A 14,201-nucleotide genomic window follows, 5' to 3' on the forward strand; every position below is an offset into this window, starting at 1 on the left:
CTCTGGTAATATCGCTGCTACTTCGCTCGGCGTATATCGCGGTCTTATACATGTGCACAGTTGCAATAAAGTTGGATAATGAATATCTGCTGTTTATTCGTTTGTCTGCTGTGCGAAGGTTTCTCTTTGTAGTCGCTCTGCATTTCCCTGTCCTGATGGCATGGTGTTCATTTGAGTTGCGTATTGGTGTGTGTTAATCGGCATCCTCGGAGTTGATACACATGATGCTAGCTGCGGCTGCGTCGACGGTGGCGCATATATCTGCATTGTATACGGCTGTGACGTAATGCCCATATTATCAAAGATTATCGAAAAGTAAGATGTTGCAGGGACGAAAAATCGTGTGAAGCAAGCTTCACAAAATTCTAGTAGGTCACATTCACCACTTACCACAGCAGAATTTGTTAAACTACCACTGTCTGTATTTGTTATTTAACAATTATTTGTACAATTTTTATTCAGCTAATGTGTTCAGAATTTTAACTTTTACTTTCTAAAACTCCAATCAGTGTATTTGTGCGCTTAAATTATGCTAAAAATTGTGTTAAAGTTTTTGGTGTGGTGAAAGTGACCTACTAGAATTTTGTGAAGCTCTCCACTGAAGTTCGCGCATGCAACATCTTTATTTCCAAAAATTTTTGATATTATTAAAAGCAGGCATCGCTGCGAACGTTAACGTTGCTGGTGTGTATGTTATCGGCAGCGTATGTAACCCATTTGATTGTACACTAAATGCTACGTTTGACTGGCATGCTTGCGAAATTTCTGGAAGCGTTTTTTGTACCATCGGTGTGTATATCTGCTTTATGCCGGGACTGTTGACTGCGGAATAAATAGTGTGCTGCTATCATTGCTATACGTACATGCCGTGGTCCCTATAGTGTTCGGCATCGATGAACGAAGTGTTTGCACTTGGGTGGCCAACATGTCCACAGCACTGCATAAGCCACTTATCTATCCCTCCAACTGCTTCCTTACCTCTAAATCGTTCGTCGTTGATGCATCACTCCTTTCTTGACCTTGGTTGAACTTCATTGATGCAGCTCGCTCTGCTATCACCGTCTCGAGAACCCCGTTTACCAGCTCCTGGTCCAACTCCTGCAGCCTGCCAATTAATTCTGATTTACTTCCGCTTGTTTTCTGCTCTAGATTTTGCAGCACTTCTTTAAGCTACAAAACTGTAAAATCGTTTAGGTTCATGACCACTTCTGATAATCTGTCGCACCAAGACAGATTTTAATTAATATGAAATATAAATCAATTTTTTTTGTTGGTTTTTTGGTCTTTAGTTTGTAAAAATGTTTTTAAATTGTCGATCTGGTACATCCAACGATTCCTGAGGATGACTTCTAATTGAAGTCGAAATATCGATAAATAAAAAACGACAATATATAACATATACAAATAAACAGTTTTCTTTGTTTGTTATGAAATATAAATCTTTATTCTTCAGTTCTCGAATTCAATTAAATTATATACGTTTACAGAAATGATACATACATTTTTAGAGAGAGTCAAATGAGAGAGATGAACACATAGAAATAAAGTTAACAAAGAAGAATAGAAAATAAAGTAGCTAGCAATAGTGATGGCAGCTATGTAGTGATGACAATACGCATAGATGGATGAAACCACAGCCAGTCGCATAACATTCGATCTTTAATGTTTAGATTGAAACTGCAATTACGTAACCAAATTTTCAAAGGAGTTTACTCAAACAAAGTAAACAACAAAAATTAATTTATATTTTAGAAAGTTGCCACGAAATAAATTACGAGTATTTTAAAGATGTGAAATTAGAATTCAATCCCATATTCTTCTGAAGCATGCGAAAAAATATAGTTAAATTTAGTTTACTGCTGCTGTCGTAATTATTTAGGGATTTAATCCCCATATTGAGTAGTTAAGTTCATTCGATATCGAAATTTCAAATCAATAGTTAACTACTGAAAATGGCTCAAAAGAATTTCCAACAATTTATTGTTTCTTTACCCTCCTTTGTTTTCAATTTGTCACTCATACGTCATGGGAATAGAGGCAGAAAGCAAATTAGGCTGAAATATAAACTTTTCAGAGAACATGCCTTAAGTTGTAGTTCTATTCGAATAAAAAACCCCTGCGTAATACGAGTTTTCAATACAAAATCAGAAATTCACTTTGTTTGAAAATATTAAATTTTGTAATGCTCCTGGGGGGAAATTTTTGATCTGTAATGTAGTAAAATGGAAAAAGAAATTTCAAGAAATTGCACAGAACAAGAATTATATGAAGAAAAAGTGTACATTTTATAACTCAAACTTAATAAATCTACCCCATGGATATAATTCATCATAATCATATGAGATCAGTGGGTCAATTCCCTAACTGTGAAAAACTGAAAAATGTACAATCATTGAAAACTCATTTGAACACACAATTTACACCTTAAATTTTCATGCGATTCTGTAAATTATTGTGCACATTGTTTTGCTGAATGAGCGCTGAATGTAAAAGTCTTATGTCAGTGAGAAAATATTCATCAAACGCCATGAAAACAAAAAAGTCATTCTGCAACAGTGCGTATGAGTTTTGAGTGTCACAATAGTGTACACTGGCTGCCAAGAAAACTCACGAAATTTTTATCAGTGAGTTTTTTGTTCACAGTTTTGCTTTACAGAATCAGAATTTCAAAGTTTATACGATTTCTTGTGTACATTTTAAAACTCACAGTTAGCGAATAGGGCCCCAGAGAGCACGCGTTCTGGAACTGTTGGTTTCGTAATCGAATTCTAAAAAAAAGTTTGATGACGTAGCGTTTTTAAAATTTTTCGGTTCATTTCATTATTCTCATATTTCGCTACTAGTGTTCGGAGTATTTGAAACTCTGACCAGAGTGAACGACTACGCCAGAGTTAGAGTTAAATTTTCGGGAAAAATTGTTTTCCCTTTTTGAAAGCGGGCGAGCAACTAACATCAAATTGTTTTAGTGGCTTCACAAACCCTTTGAATGTGTTTCTGCCATGAAATGTTTCTAAGGAAGAAAGTCATCTGCCTTATCAGATGCGTTCGAACTCGGCCAAAAACGTGTAGGGTGACCAATTAATGGAAGCAATAAAATCAGCACAGCATATACTGAAAGAGAAGCTCATAACAATGTTGAATATGGCGAAAATATGCACTAAATCTTCCATTATATAAATTGCAGAGTTCGTAATGTTCGATTAATCGAATATTCGAATTATACATTCAATTTTCAGAATTCTATATCTTAAAATCGATCAACCTCGTTGTCGATTGAATAATCGCTGCTTAGCGGTGCTGTGAGCTATGTTCTGATTAAGAGCGCAGCAGATAGCAAAATAATAATTACCCCTATCATGCATTTCGACTTGGATTGAAATTTTCTCCGTTTGGCAACTTTGGTATCATGCGTTCCGTTTCCGTTCAGTTCAACTTCGAAATTTACAATTCTGCCTATCATGCACTTCGATCGTAGCTCCGTTTTTCTAAGTTGCAATTTTGTTGGCGGAGAACTTTTTGTTTTTTTATTTAGCTGTACAAATTTTATTAATTTGCGTGATTTTTTTTAATTTTCTTAAAATGTAAGTAAAACTTGTATTTAAGAGTTGTAAAACTCACGATATTTCCAGTTTTTGCGCTCGAATGATGTTTTTGATATGCTTTCAGGTCAAAAACAACAACACCAGAGCAATATGGAAAATTGGCAGATATGATGGAGAGAAAGCCAGATATAGCCAACGGTTTCCACCAGCGTCCGAAGGAAGATGTGCAGGCTCCAAATTGTACGAAAATTGTCTACTTTCACGTGCAATTACTTACAGTCCGTCGATCATCTGGAAGGGATCGCACATATCTCGCAATCTTCTCCTTTCAATTCTCACCACAGCATTCTGAGATGCGCTGCTATCCTCCTCAACCAGTAATATCGCCGCGGATAAGGATTCCATACTTACGTTTAATAAAAATAATAACAATATAAAAATTTACTTTTATTTATTTTCTTTGAACAGCACTAATTTCTGTATTTTTGCTTTGTTATGTTCCAGTTTCACATATTTCAAGGCAAACAGCTGATTTCGAAAGAGTTACAGCTCTTCCTCTTCTTCTTTCAATCCAATTGCAACGCATGATACCTACTTTCGACTCCGGCGGAGCGTAGAGCGGGAACGTAATCGAAATGCATGATAGGGGTGAATAACTCCGAACTATATGCTTTTTTTACTATATCGGGTCTCGTTCGGCGTCATTTCGCAATGATCTTGAGGAGTATATCAGCGTACTTCCATGGTCATTTATCGCCATACAGTACAGCAACTGCCTTATCAAACGTCTTGAAAATTTTGCCTAAATTACTTATTTTTTCGCACTTACAGCATTTAAGGCTTCTTTGAGGTTGCAATTATGTTGCCTATCACAAAGCGTTGGTGATGTAATTATGCATACATGACTGATTCGCTGAAGTGCCCTGGTTATCTTGCCACTATTTTCGTTATTATTAAATGGTATGTCAGGGTTATTTCTAGATGATTTATGGATAGGCGCAACTGAAAATTTTCGATCTAGTTTCAAAGTTACTTGAAATAAAATTTAAAAAAATAAAAAATAATGCCGATCATGTCTATACCGTAATGTAATTTTTTAATACGTGATAATCACAATACTATCGGTGACACATATCTGAAACAAATCGCATTGGTAGTATGTTATTGGCTATTAAAACTGCCAATCCTCGGGACATATTTAATTTCTTGTCGCTCAAGTTTATATTCGTACAAACCATCTGTATTTTTCCGATTAATTAAATGGATTTAAATTGAATCCAATGTACTATGTACACACGTACTCCTGGAGTCAAGGCCGACAAAAATATGGAATTAATTTTTTTGAGTTTCATACAACTTTTTTGAGAAATTGGTGTTCAAAGCTCTCAGTCGATTGTCACTCAGGAAGACCAGTATGACACGTTGGAAAAGTACGAATGTCTTCTTTATTTCTAAAGCGAACTACATTTGCGATTACTACAAATAGGTTCTCATAAACTGCTTAAATGTATATGTATATGTACATTATTTTAAAACATCTAACCCGAATGAAAATTTTTGATATCTGAAAAATCAATATTGAAAAATAAAATATTGATAAAACATTTTAAAATTACAAAGTTCAAAGTAACTTAAACATAAATTTAAATAAAAATAATAAGAACCCTACATTACTCCCCCTTCAAGAAAATTTAACATTAAACAAATTGAACGTAACTCTCTTTTTATGTAAATTCTTGGTGTTGTTTGTGTCTGTTGTTTCAATTATTGCAGGTTTTAATCTGTTAATAGGTAGGTTGAACTGGCCGGTCCATGAGGACCTCACATAGACTGATTGAGTCCATAGTGTTACCAGAAGTTTGTTTTAACGACCAAACTGAAAAACCCTATCAAAAACCAGGACCTATGTTATAAAATAACTCCGTCCTCTTGGCAAATACTAGAAGCTTCCTAGGACTTAAGCCACTTGCTGCTTCTAGATCTGACAGCTGTATCACTGCTAATAGCTGGAGTCTTAGCCTGGCAAGTGCAGGGCAGGAGCACAGAACGTGCTCGATCGTTTCCTCCTCCAACCCGCACTTCCTACATCTGCTATCACTTACCAAGCCTAATTTAAAGGCATGTGACGCCAGAAGGCAGCGTCCAGTTAGAATACCCGTCATAAGTCTACAGTCCTCCCTTTTTAATGATAGAAGCAACTGTGTAAGTCTAAGGTTGTAAGACCTACACATAATCTTCGACACTTTACAACCCCGCGCTTGAACCCACGCCTTTCCCGCTTGGTCGATCATTGCACCTCTCGCCTTCGCTTAATCTCGCCCAATCTAATTGGGACATCTACGGCGTAAGCTTCAAGGGATGCGCCCTTTTTAGCTAGTTCGTCCATCTATTCCCATATGCCCTGGGACCCAATATAAATGTATGCTTCTCCCTGTCCCGATTCTCTCCAGAGACTGCTTACACTCTAACACGCATTTAGATGCTGTGCTATGCGAGATTATTGCCTTAATTGCTGCTTGACTGTCAATGTAAAAGTTAACACGGTTGCAGCTTAAGCTATTCTCTTCCAGGGTTTCTACTGCTTTGGTTACGGCTAATATTTCCGCTTGGAAAACGCTACAGTAATCCGGCAGCCTGTAGGATCTGCTTATTTCCGGATCAGAGTATACCGCAGACCCTATTCCTTCCACTACTTTGGAACCATCGGTGTACACATGTATCGCCTCGTCCGCCATTTGCGCACCCTTGCGCCAACCGTCCACCTCTATTGTGGACTTAAGATCTCCCTCGAAGCGCAGATAGGGAATCATGTAGTCTGTTCGTCTTGTGATTGATGACGCTATACTACTATGGCCATATGGTCAGCGCTCAAGCTGCCCCGAAGCACCGAGCCTGGTTGCGGTCGTTAACGCTTTGTTCTTTGCTACCAGGTCTACAGGTGGGATGTGCAGAATGGCATACAGTGCAGCCGTCGGGGTTATTTTCAGGGCTCCCGTAATGCTAAGCATCGATAGTCTGCATACCCCCTCTAATTTTTTGAGGTATGTTGTTTTTTGTGTGGCTTTCCACTAAACAAGAACTCCATAGTAGAGAATAGGGCTTACAATCGCTGTAAAAACCCAATGAGAAAGAGAGGGCGATAGGCCCCACGTACACCCCAGCATTCTTTTACATGCATAGAATGCCGTTGAGGCCGTCTTGACCCTCTCCTCCACGTTGAGCTTCCATGACAGCTTACTGTCTAGGATGATTCCTAGATATTTTTTGCAAGGTTTCTCCTGTAAGGTCACCCCTCCTAACTTAGGCCTGGTCCAATTTGGGACCTTGTACCTCTTTGTAAACAAAACCATATCCGTCTTCTCCGCATTGACTTTCAACCCGACATTAGATGCCCAGGTATGAATATCCCGAAGTGCCCGATCCATCAAAGAACTAATCGTTGGAAGGCACTTTCCCCTTATGACAATTGCAACGTCATCTGCGTAAGCCGTAAGTTTTACGGGTCCCTCAACGAATTGCCTGAGCAGTTGGTTGATGACTAGCGTCCACAGCAGAGGTGATAGCACCTCTCCCTGCGGCGTGCCCCTGCCCACTGATTTCGTGGTCTCGTACAATTCCCCTTGTGATATAATCTTTCTGCAATTTAACAATCAGCCGATCCATCTGATTAAGGCAGGATGTACTTTAATGTAATTAAGACCATCCATAATCACACATTTTGCAACATTATTGAAAGCCCCGGCAATGTCCGAGAAGACTCCTAGAGCATACTCCTTATATTCCAGGGATTTCTCTATGCCTATTACCACCCTATGCAATGCGGTGTCTACCGACTTGCCTTTGGTGTACGCATGCTGTGTTGTGGAGAGCAGCTTTTCATCCACGTTGAACTTTATGTACACATCTATCAGCCTCTCAAAGGTTTTGAGCAGAAATGATGTCAAGCTAATGGGTCTATAGTCTTTGGGATACACGTGACCGATCTTCCCCGCCTTTGGTAGAAAAGCTACACGAGCAGTTTTCCAAGACTGCGGTACATGATTCAGTCTTATGCACCCATCGAATATTACTTTAAGCCATTCCACGACCGCCCTACTTGAGACTTCTAGCATGGCCGTGAATATACCATCTGGGCCCGGCGATTTAAACTTAGAATACGTCTTCACTGCCCACTCGATCTTGGTATCGGTCACCAAGCCCGGCACTACTAGCTCCGTGACCGAATTGTGAGTGATATCTGCTGGCTCTTATAAACCGTCTCCCGATGGGAAATGTGTATCGAGAAGCACCTCAGGGGATTCCTCACTATTACGTGACCATTCCCCGTTCTCTTTCTTTATTAGTCCCTGGACTATATTTCCCTTTGCTAGGACTTTTTTCAACCGTGCTGTTTCGCTGGAGCACTATATGTCCGTACAGAAACTTTTCCATGCGTTTCTATTCGCCCTGGTAATTTCACGCTTGTAGATCCTCAGTAGATCCCTGTACTCGTCCCGAGACGCTTCGCTTTCCGCGGTCTTTGTGAGCTTAAACATTTCTTTTACCTGTCTTCTTAGAAGACTCAGCTCATTGCTCCACCATGGCGGATTTGCTTTTCCTCTGAATCTTCTTAGAGCTCAAGAGTTTGAAGATCTTTTGGAACATAAATTCCAGTATCCGAATCTTTATGATGACTTAAATTTGATCTGATATTTCGAAAATGTTCATGTAAATTACTTAAAATTTCAGTTGATGAGAAATTTTCAGCTGATGGCACAACAAGTTCCCCTGGCAAACGTAAGTTTTGGCCAAAAATCATTTCAGCTGGTGTAGCTGAAATATATTATTTGTAAATTGATCTTAAACCAAGAAGTATGACAGGTAATTCATCATGCCAAGTATTTATTCATCCCTAGCCATAATAGTAGCTTTTAGTTGTCTATGAAATCTTTCAATAATACCGTTACTCTGAGGGTGATACGTAGATGTGGTTATTAGATGCCTACCAAGTAATTTAGTTAATTCTGGAAATAAGTTTGATATAAACTGACTACCTTGATCAGTAGTAGCTTTCAATGGAACTCCCAAACGTGAAATATATTCTCTTAAAAATTTGTTTGCAACTGTAGTTGCTGACATATCCTTTAAAGCATATAGCCGGAGTCATTGGTGCCGTATGTCGTATCGCTGTATCCGTATCCCTAACGTAATCAGCTGTTTATCGTTACGACGGTAAACCAAAACCCAATTGGTTGGCAACGATACGGTTACGACCTTAGCGGTACCAATAATCGATTGCATTGATTCTCATAAGGTTGGTCGAATCAGCTGTTATAAGGTTACCGATACGGTTAACGATAAAGCACCAATGTCTCCAGCTTATGCCTCTGGCCAGGGAGTAACATGCCAACCTAATAAAACCGCACTGCGAGACATACATATATATATATACATATGAATGCTCGTAGCAATTATCCAACGAAACACACACCCCTATTCTGCATTTCGATTACGTCCCCGTTCTACGCTCCGCTTCATATCTCAGTTATGCGGCAGTTACTCACGAACGTACGTACCAAAAACGTGTCAGCTGGCACGACCTATCTTATGAGTGTGCAATGTAAACGAAAACTCACCGACGTGCAACGCTCGTACGTACGTAGCCCGGAACATAGAAATCAAAACAATTTTAATTTTTTCCGTAAGAACGTGTCAGCTGATCGCTCTCTCACTAGACAGAGTTGCCTAGTAAACTTTTGTGCGCTAATTTTTGACCGTTTGCAGTTTTATGCAAGAACACCTAATTAAAGTTTGAAAAATTGTGAAAATAATTCGAAATAATTATGTAGAAGTGCAGATTATAAATTTTGTAATATATTTATATTTATTTTATATTAATTCCAGCCTTTTACAACATCAAACATTAAATTGGAAAAAGTTGATGATTCCATAAGCATGCATGCAAAATGGTCAATGGCAACATTGCTTATCTGTAAACAATACACACACAAATATGTTATGTACATATACATAGACGCACACATTGATTCCTACGGCTTTGAGGGTTCGGTCAAACGTGTTTCGTACGACAAACGTCCGTATGTACGGCACACGTGGGTGCATACTTGGAGCTTAAGAAACCACAGCATTTATTTAAATCCGCGTATACAGACATACATATATATATACATATGAATGCTCGTAGCAATTAGCCAACGAAACACATACCCCTATTCTGCATTTCGATTACGTTCCCGTTCTAAGCTCCGCTTCATACCTCAGTTATATCTCAGTTACTCACGAACGTACGTACAAAAAACGTGTCACCTGACACGACCTATCTTATGAATGTGCAATGTAAACGAAGACTCGCCGATGTGCAACGCGCGTACGTACGTAGCCCGGAATGTAGAAATCAAAACATATTTGATTTTTTCCGTAAGAACGTATCAGCTGATCGCTCTCTCACAAGACAGAGTAGCCTAGTTAACTTTTGTGCGCTAATTTTTGACCGTTTGCAGTTTTATCCAAAAACACCTAATTAAAGTTTGAAAAATTGTGAAAATAATTCGAAATAATTATGTAAAAGTGCAGATTATAAATATGTAATCTATTTATATTTATTTAGTATTAATTCCAGCATTTTACAACATCAAAAATTAAAATGGAAAAAGTTAATGTTTCCATAAGCATGCATGCAAACTGGTCAATGGCAACAGTGCTTTGCTGTAAACAATACACACACAAATATGTTATGTACATGTACACAGACGCACATATTGATTCCTACGGGCTTGAGGGTTCGGTCAAACGTGTTTTGTAGGACAAACGTCCATACCTACGGCACACGTCGGTGCATACTTGCAGCTTTAAGCTGCAAACATTGGTGCTTTATCGGTAACCTTATAACAATTGATTCGGCCAACCTTATGAGAATCAATGCAATCGATTATTGGTGCCGCTAAAGCTGGAGTCATTGGTGCCGTATGTCGTATCGCTGTATCCGTATCCCTAACGTAATCAGCTGTTTATCGTTACGACGGTAAACAAAACCCAATTGGTTGGCTACGATACGGTTACGACCTTAGCGGCACCAATAATCGATTGCATTGATTCTCATAAGGTTGGTAAATCAGCTGTTAAAAGGTTACCGATACGGTTACCGATAAAGCACCAATGTCTCCAGCTTAAGGTCGTAACCGTATCGTAGCCAACCAATTGGTTTTTGGTTTACCGTCGTAACGATAAACAGCTGATTACGTTAGAGATTCCACTACAGCGATACGACAAACGGCATCAATGACTAAAGTTTTACTCACGAACGTACGTACAATGTACACAGACGCACACATTGATTCCTACGGGCTTGAGGGTTCAGTCAAACGTGTTTCGTACGACAAACGTCCGTATGTACGACACAAGTCGGTGCATACTTGCAGCCAGGCATGCTTAACCACCGAACCGATATCATTTCGTTACGATAATTAACGTTAATAAACGAAACAAAGTCATTTAGTTTCGTTTATTAACGTTAAGAACCAATGACTCCAGCTTTATCTTGATAATTTCTTTATCGATAATATTTCGAAGTGTTTCAACGGAAACGGTTGAAATTTTTTGATAAACGATTTGCTTAACGTTAAGGTTCATCCGTGCTTGCAGCTTTAATCGAAGTTAGGTATTCTGCATTACGACGGAATCGTAACGAGAAGAGGAAGAGAAAATGATTTTTCGAAATAAGCTGTTTGCACGGAATGTGTGAACATTGGAACAAAATAGATTAAAGAAAATTTGTAATACTGTTTTCACACAGAAACTTAATGATCTCATTTCACCTGCTAATGAAATCGTAAATTTTTTGCTTTCACACAGAAGTAACTGCTCGATTAGTATGAAGGATGAGACAGACAATCATGGCGGAACGATACAAGGTGGGAGCATGGTGACATACCTACAAACAAAAAAAATTCCATGTATTTGTAAATTCGATGGACAAATGTCAAAATCGTACTGCGCCGGTAGTTGATGTATCAAATCAAATAAAAAAGGTTATAATCAGCTGTTCGATGCGGCCACCTTGTATCGTTCCGCCATGCAGACAAAGACATTTGCTTTGAAAACTAAGAAACGGAAACGGAAGCGGAACGCTGCCAACAGAGTTGCATTGTGCTTTTGACTTCATTAGGCATTCGATTAGCTACTAATGAAATAATAATAGATTCGAATTTTGTAGGGAAGATTGAGCTCAATAAGCGTCTTAATGTAGAAAATTGCCTTTATTATTCAATAAGCCGTCTGTGTGAAATTAGTATTAAAAACACTGAAAAACGTTTATATTTATATTATATAAAAGATTATATTATAAAAAAGATCAATAGAATATATTGCCGCGTGTTATATTTTTTTAAGTGAAGTGCTTTCATAATTGTAAGTGTGTTTTTGTCGTTCTTTTGGCCAATTCCCTGCCGTGGCCACCAAGTTTTGTTAAAACGGATTCGTGCACGAATATAGTTGACATTTTCTGAATTTTATGGATGTTAATTTCATTGCACTGGCCCAAAATACTTTATGAAGATTTATTTATTCTTTCCGCAAGGATTGTTTACGTTTTCGCTTCACCTTTCATTACTCCGTCAGCTTGCTTTGGCATATAACTGGACCCAAAGCACAGACACTAATTATAGCTGTCCATTATAATGGAATCAATAGCCGCAGCATTATTTGTGAAGTTGGAAAGCAACGCATATGAAAATGGCCAGGCGAGAATGGAAAGGCAAATATTGCGAGATTTGTGTAATCCATTTGAGATGAGTGACGAATTGTAAGGAATTGAACTTAAAAGTGGTAAAGTTTAATGACTTATTTTCTTATTTAGGTTCAAAAAAAAAATTTCGACTTAATAAGGATGCTTTCAAGTATGTGTTAGATACCTTTGCAGGGTAAATACGTCCAAGGACTTTGACATCGACATGTTGTTTTTGACCTGGAAACATATAAAAAACAATTATCATTAAGCCTTCTATGTTTCTTAACAAGTTTTACTTACATTTTTGTTAAAATTCTGTTATCTAATATATAAAATTCTTCTGTCACGGCTGTAGAGGCTTAACTCCTCCGAAACGGCTGAACCGATTCTCATGAAATTTTGTGAGCATATTGGGTAGGTCTGAGAATCGGCCAACGTCTACCTTTTATTTCGCTACGTGGCTAGGGTCTTGAGATCAAAACGTGGACCCGGGTACCCCTAAAATGTGTTTATACAATATGGATATCAAATGAAAGTTGTTGATGACTGCTATAGTACAGGATAATCCTCATACCCCTGGGTGACTAGGGTCTCGAGATATAGGCCAAAACGTGAAACCGGGTACCCCTATAACGTGTTTATACAACATGGATATGAAATGAAAGATGTTGATGAGTGCTATAGTACAGGATAATTTTCATACAACTGGGAGGCTAGGGTCTCGAGATATAGCCCAAAACGTGGACCCGGGTACCCCTAGAATGTGTTTATACAATATGGATATCAAAAGAAAACTTTTGATGAGTGCTATAGTACAGGATAATTTTCATACAACTGGGAGGCTAGGGTTTCGATATATAGCCCAAAACGTGGACCCGGGTACCCCTAGAATGTTTTTATACAATATGGATATGGAATGAAAGCTGTTGATGAGTGCTATAGTACAGGATAATTTTCATATAACTGGGAGGCTAGGGTCTCGAGATATAGCCCAAAACGTGGACCAGGGTACCCCTAGAATGTGTTCATACAATATGCATATCAAATGAAAACTGTTGATGTGTGCTATAGTACATGATAATTTTCATACAACTGGGATGCTAGGGTCTCGAGATATAGCCCAAAACGTGAACCCTGGTACCCCTGGACTGTGCTTATACAATATGGATATCAAATGAAAGCTGTTGATGAGTGCTAGAGTACAGGATAATCTTCATACAACTGGGAGGCTAGGGTCTCGAGATATAGCCCAAAACGTGGACCCGGGTATCCCTAGAATGTCTTTATACAATATGGATATCAAATGAAAACTGTTGATGAGTCCTATAGTACAGGATAATTTTCATACAACTGGGGGGCTAGGGTCTCCAGATATAGCCCAAAACGTGGACCCGGGTACCCCTAGAATGTCTTTATACAATATGGATATCAAATGAAAACTGTTGATGAGTGCTATAGTACAGGATAATCTTCATACAACTGGGAGGCTAGGGTCTCGAGATATAGGCCAAAACGGGTACCCCTGGAATGTGTTTATACAATATGGATAACAAATGAAAGCTGTTGATGAGTGATTTAGTAGAGGATAATTTTCATACCCCTTGGTGACTAGGGTCTGGAGATATAGGCCAAACGTGGGCCCGTGAACGCCTAGACAATGTTTTTACATTGTGGGTATCAAATTGAAGCTGTTGATGAGTGCTTTAGTACAGGGTAGTTTTCATACCTATTGATTACTAGGGTCTCGAGATATAGGCCAAAACGTGGGTCAGGGTAACACTAGGATGTGTTTTTACATTATGGGTATCAAATTGAAGCTGTTTATGTGTGCTATAATAAAGAGTAAGTTTTACACCGCTGAGTGACTAGGGTCTCGAGGTATAGGCCAAACATGGACCCGGATAACCCTAGAATGTGTGTGAATTATGGATATC

The sequence above is a fragment of the Eurosta solidaginis genome, chromosome 5, assembly GCF_040869045.1.
Source record: "Eurosta solidaginis isolate ZX-2024a chromosome 5, ASM4086904v1, whole genome shotgun sequence".
Lineage (NCBI taxonomy): Eukaryota > Metazoa > Arthropoda > Insecta > Diptera > Tephritidae > Eurosta > Eurosta solidaginis.